The sequence below is a fragment of the Echinops telfairi genome, unplaced genomic scaffold (assembly GCF_000313985.2).
Source record: "Echinops telfairi isolate 266 unplaced genomic scaffold, ASM31398v2 ScPeMD7_7475;HRSCAF=8513, whole genome shotgun sequence".
Classification (NCBI taxonomy): domain Eukaryota; kingdom Metazoa; phylum Chordata; class Mammalia; order Afrosoricida; family Tenrecidae; genus Echinops; species Echinops telfairi.
Window position 1 is genome coordinate 30,561,010 of NW_022111379.1, and position 6,026 is coordinate 30,567,035.

Below are 6,026 nucleotides of genomic sequence, written 5' to 3' on the forward strand. Positions count from 1 at the left end.
TAATTGAGTTCCACAAAGGCTAGGTTGAATTTCTACAACCTGTATCTATAAGCATCAGCCATTTGGAAGTACAGGTTCTCTTTTCTTATGTGTGTGAGGTCATGCCAGAGTAGAGTGAGTGCTAAATACAGTCCCTTCTGAGTAATGCTTCATTAAAACAGAAGAATAAGCACAAATACACACATAGGCAAAGAAGATGCCACATAAAAAAACACATTTACAAGCAACCAAAGAATGCCAAGAAATGGGTAGGTCAACAGAATAGAAAGAGATTAGGATCACCCTCCAGGGAGGACAAAGGATAAGAGAGGGAAGAAGGCCAAGTTCTGCTGAGGTCCTGAATTCACAATCCCAGCATTGAGGGCTTTGAGAAAATAAAGCTATATTTTTAAAGTCACCCACTTCTGTCATTATTACAACCCTAGGAAACTAAGACCCTTTGGTTTCCCATACATTCATTCTGGAGTCCAAAGGGTTGCTAGCTGAGACCAAGGTCAAATACATACTCCAAACCTTCTGATTGCCATGGTTAGCCTCTAACTCCATTCACCTTTCTACTATCCCCACTTACCTGCCCCACTCTAGCAATATGAAATCACAGATTCATGCTTACACCTATTTAGACCCTGCAATAATCTCTCTCACTGACACCAGTAAAAGGGCCTTTGCTCTCGGCCTCAAGCTTTAGAAGGTCTTGCTCTTGCCATGCTTCTTCCTAAGCGGTTGGACTTTGACAGAACCTTTTATTTTGGGGGGTGGAGTGAGCAGTGCAAGTCTTTTCTCAGTTCCAACTGAATTGATGGGAACAGGGATGACAGAGCTGTATGAATCAACTGGAAAACAAAATAAAAAACAAACACCTATTGCCACTGAATCAATTCTGACTGATAATTAACCTACCATCTAGATCAAAGTGGACCCAAAGGGTTTCCAAGGCTATGCATCTTTCCTGACGCAGCTGTCACATCATTCTGGCATGGAGCAGTTGGTGGATGCTTCAAGGGACCCTTTGACTCTCTTTCCAAATCCAAACTCACTGCCATCAGGTCAACGCTGACTCATAGAGACTTGCTGTGGGTTTCTGAGACTGTTTATGGGACTAGAAAGCCCAGTCTTTCTCCCGCAGAGCTGCTGGTTGTTTCAAACTGCACACCGTATTTATCGCAGCCCAACGTGTAACCACAGCACCACCGGGGCTCCTCTTAAAATAAAAGGAACAAGTTGGAATGATCCTTTGCTTCTCTTTTAGATACATATAAACACTAAGCAAAGAAAGGCCTCCCGGTAAACACGTCCACAGAGTCACTCTAAATCAGCTACTCATCACCATGGTTGTCTTGTACATTTAAAAGTCGCACTTCCAATTCTTTTTTTAATCTCATATTATTAAAGGAGATATCAAGTGTAATTAGCATGCCTCTCAAAAGCACATCAGCTTTCTCATCCTTGGAGAAAGGTTGTTTAATTAACTTGAGCACACTGGGAATCAAGATGTAGAAATACAAGAAGGCAAAGCCAAAAAAGAAAGATCTAAACAGCGGAACCTTTTCAATTAAACACCCAACTGACACTTTGATATTCATAGTTACCAGCCCAAACTGGTAGGGACCATTTATTAAAGACCTGTCATGTGTTGTTGCTGTAGCTGTTGTCTATCATTGAGTTAGCCCCCAACTCATGCCAACCCATGCACAATGGAATGAATGGTTGCCCGGCCCTGCTCTGTCTCCATGAGTTTGCGGGATCGAGACCATTGTGATCCACAGGGTTTGCAAGGCTGGTTTTCTAAAGTAGGGTGACAGGCCTTTTCTCCCGCTCTGTCTTAATCTGGAAGCTCTGCTAGACTGTTCAGCATCATAACAGCATGAGCCTCCACTGACAGGAATCAAACCCTGGTCTCTAGCCTGGAAGGGGAGGATGCTACCAAAGAACTGCAAACATCCGTTATCTCATTTCATCCTCATAACATCCCTCATGTGAGAAATATTACTTCCCCTATTTTGCTCCAGAAAACACTATGATTCAGCTATTTGCTTAAAGCCATGGAGTTAGTAAGTAAAGAATCTTTCATTCTACCAGGGTCTGCCTAGTTCCCGAACTGCTCAATTCCCGTTGTATTCAGCAGCCTGTCACTTGGTCAAAGCCTGAAGGTGAGACCCTAACTAGAGATGTACTTTTTGTAAATTGATGAGCTCTTCTGGGCTAAACCCACTGCCATCTAATTGATTCTGACTCACAGTGATCTTATAGAACAGAAGAGAGCTGCTCCTTAGGGTGTCCAAAGCTGTACCTCTTCACTACAGGACCAGATTATCTCATCTTTCTCCCACGGAAGAGCAGAGGTTTGAACTGCTGACCTCGTAGTTAGTAACCCCAAGTTGATCCAGCCACTACCATGACTTCCCTCAAATGCACATTAGAACAAGTTTATGTCTTGTCATCCTCATGCGGGGATTATGAAAATGATGATTTTGAAATATTGCAGTGTATGCTTTAAAAATAAAGATGTACTTTGGCTTAATAATCAAAGGAAAATTATTTTCTGCCCATTCAATCTAAATTCATATGTATTGGGAGAGCTTTGTGATACATTTATTTTCTAGCTGCATCATTGGAGTACTGGGAAGACTTTGCCCCAAACCTCCTTGGCTGCCGTTCAAACCTTCTCTGTTTTGTAAGCTCTCACTCACACAGCACCTCTTTCAGGTGCTGCTTCCCTCTCTGACTCCTTCTTCCATGGGCTTCCTCTCCTGGTCTCTGTCCTAACACTTGCTGCACTGTGTTGTCTCTGTCTTTTCCTAGATACCTAGACCCAGAGGTGCACCAGGCCAGGGCCAGGCCTGTTCTCTTTTGTACCCACCTCTTCGCCTTCTCCAAGCAGGAAGCGAGGCATTTATTGCAATGCTCAGAGGGTGTCTGTTGAACTGAACCACATTGCACAAAACCTTCACTTCGGAGTTTCCGCGGCAGACTTCTAAAGCGAAACCAAGATGCAATCATTCCGCATCAGGGCAAACCCGGCTGTCCTGGGATGCCTGTAAAGCTAGTGGAGCGGCAGCTCCGGCCTGCTCTGCTGCAGTCAGGTGTTCCCCCTCAGCTCACCCAGTCATCCTGGGGAGGGAGGTTCCTGGGACTTTCTCTTTCCACCCAGTAGAGTCCTGGGCCACCCTCCCACCCCACACCCCCCTCTGGCTTCCAATTCTGACAATGGAATGAGAAAGAGAAAGGAAGGGAGGGAGGGTGGGAAGGAGGACAGAGAGTTGAGGAAGGCATTCTGACACTTTAACAGGAGTTGGGGTATGTAGGAGAAAAGTGTGTTTTTAGAGCTTGATGAGTAAAACAGGCTTTGCCAGGGGCTGGAGTCAGGGTTGAAGGATCAAAGCAGGAATTCCAGGGAGGTGCCTTTGGGGGTCCATCTCACTCTATTTTCCCTCGAGGGACCAGAGTCCCTCACCCTCAGCGCTATTGGCATTTGGGGCTGGATGATCCCCTGGTGGAGGGTGTTAGTCGCATCCTCAGCCTCTACTGGCTCTAGGCCAGTAGCATCTGCCTCACCAACCTAAATCCCCAAACCAGACTCACTGCCACAGAGCCACTTGCGACTTATAGCAGCCATCTAGAACAGGGTAAAACTGTTCCTGTGGGGTTCTGAGACTATAACACTTCACGGAGTAGGAAGCCCCTTCTTGTTCCCGATCCCTCCAACCAGGAACGCTAAACGTTTTCATTTACTGCCAAATGCTCCCTGCGGTGCCCACTCATCCCGCAGTGAGATCTCCTTATTGTCTAAAGCTGACCATGGCCACTTTTAACTTTTCCATCTCTTTGCAAGCTCTGAGTACATCACTTGCTGGCTCTCAGGAGTAGGGTGGGACATGGGCAGCCTCTTGGAAAATATTCTCCGTAAAAGTTAATGAGTGGGGCTTCCTAACTTCTGTTCCGTGTGCTGAGATAATCAGGGACTGGTAGGGTGGATCTTGCTGCAAAGTTTCCCTGCTGGGAAACCCATGGCAGGCAGATCTGCTTAGATGCTTGCTATTCTGAGCAGGGGTTGCTTCAGCCAAGGCTTTATTTACATTTTAATGTCCCTGGTGAGGCTTTGCTAGAGAGCAGGCTGTTCTGAAGCTAGCAAGTGCCTTGGAATCAGGGTGGAGACCCCACCAGCAGGAGAAAAGAGGCGGCTCCCTCACCTTGTGTTCTGCATTATGGACCAGGATTGAAAACACTTTGATCTTTAGGTGTTTTGTTACATCTCCTTCCATTGGCATTGGTGAATCACAATGCTAGCTGTGCAGTGTCCACGGGGAAGAGCAAGAGACCCCATAGAGAAGGTTTCCCAGTCCTTAGAATCTGTGCGAAAGGCAACAAGCCACGCTAGAACAAAAGGACTGGAAAAATAGGTGTCTACCAGGAAGGAGAGGCTGTCCCTGTGTCTACTCTTGCCATTGGGGTCCACTCCAGTGGCTTCCAGCCCAGTATCCCTGTCTCTTTACCTGAGCGCTTTTGCTGGTGGCAGAGTCTGTGCAGGCCACACTACTGGGACTCTTAACTGATGGTACAGTTAAGCTCCATAAGCTGTTTGGGAGGAAACGTTGTACTAATCCCTAAGCATTCCCCATCAGGGTTGCTGTTAGCTCCCGGCAAATACTCCACGAGGACCACAAGAAGCATGGTGAAAAAACGCTGCCTGGTCCTGCACCTCCCAAGGCTGATGGCAAATTGGACTGTCATGCTCCAGAGGGTCTAGGGTTCACTGATTTTCAGAAATAGATCTCCAGTGACTTTCTTCTTTGTCTGGAAACTTTTTGGTAACCTGTTCAGCATCTTAGCAACACACAATTTTCCACTGACTGACAGGTTATAGCTATGCTTAGGATGCCCTGTCTGGGACTCAAACCCACACGGAAGGCAAGAACTCTACCACTGAACCTCCAATGTCTCACCCACTTGGGTTAAACTCCACTTATTCCCAGCGGTTTCTTTCTCATTTTAGTCATTCTAGTGCCGCTAAAACAGAAATACCACAATGGGTAGCTTCAACAGCAGACACGTGTTTTCAAAGCTCAGGAGGCTAGGAGTCTACATTCTGAGCACCAGCTGTAAGAGACAGCCTCTCCCTTTCTCTTCAGCTTCTGTTTCCTGGTTCCTTAGAGCTCTCCATGTGGTTTAGCACCTGTCCCACCCCATGTCTCCTGCTCTCTTATTTAGTCTCTTTTCTGTCTTGACAATGGTCTCAGGCACAGGAACGCTTGTGAGGATGGTGCAGGACTGGGCAGTGTTTCGTTCTGTTGTGCATAAGTCAGAACCAACTTGATAGCCCCTAACAACAACATATCTCAAAAGAGATCGGCTTACCGCACACCTCTAGAGCACAATTCCTGTCTCGTTAATTTAACAAGAAAAACCTCTTCCCAAATGGGAGTGTAATCACAAACATAGAAATTGGGATTAATTTATAATGATAACTCCTTTCTCCCATTTCACTTCCCCAGTCCATTACTGGTAAAGACCTCCTAAATAGACTATTTGCACCCATCCCTCTGTTCAAGATCTGCTTCTGAGAAAATCCAAACACATGGACTGAAAGGCTTGGTATGTGTTCCATGTCTGTTCCATCTACATAGACAGAGGGAAGGGCACACACAAACACATAAGAACAAATGCATTGCTAGTATGCAACATATGTTGCATATCAAATTTGATAAGCAAACATATGTTGACTTATCAAATTCATTGGAAGGCCAACTCAAAATTTTCTCAAGTCTTATTTTGGTATTGGTTGGCCTGGTTTCTCCTAGCTAGCTAAAGCAAATATAAAATCTAGCCTAGACAGTTGTGTTAGTTGGGGTAGTTTAGAGAAACAAATCCACAGAAACTCATGTATAAGAGAGAGTTCTATGTAAAGATTAAGTGTACATCAAGAAAACATCCCAACCCAATCCTGCCTAAGCCCACAAGTCCAACATTAACCCATTAACCCATATGTCCAACACCAATCCACAAAGTCCTCCATCTCACAAAACAGA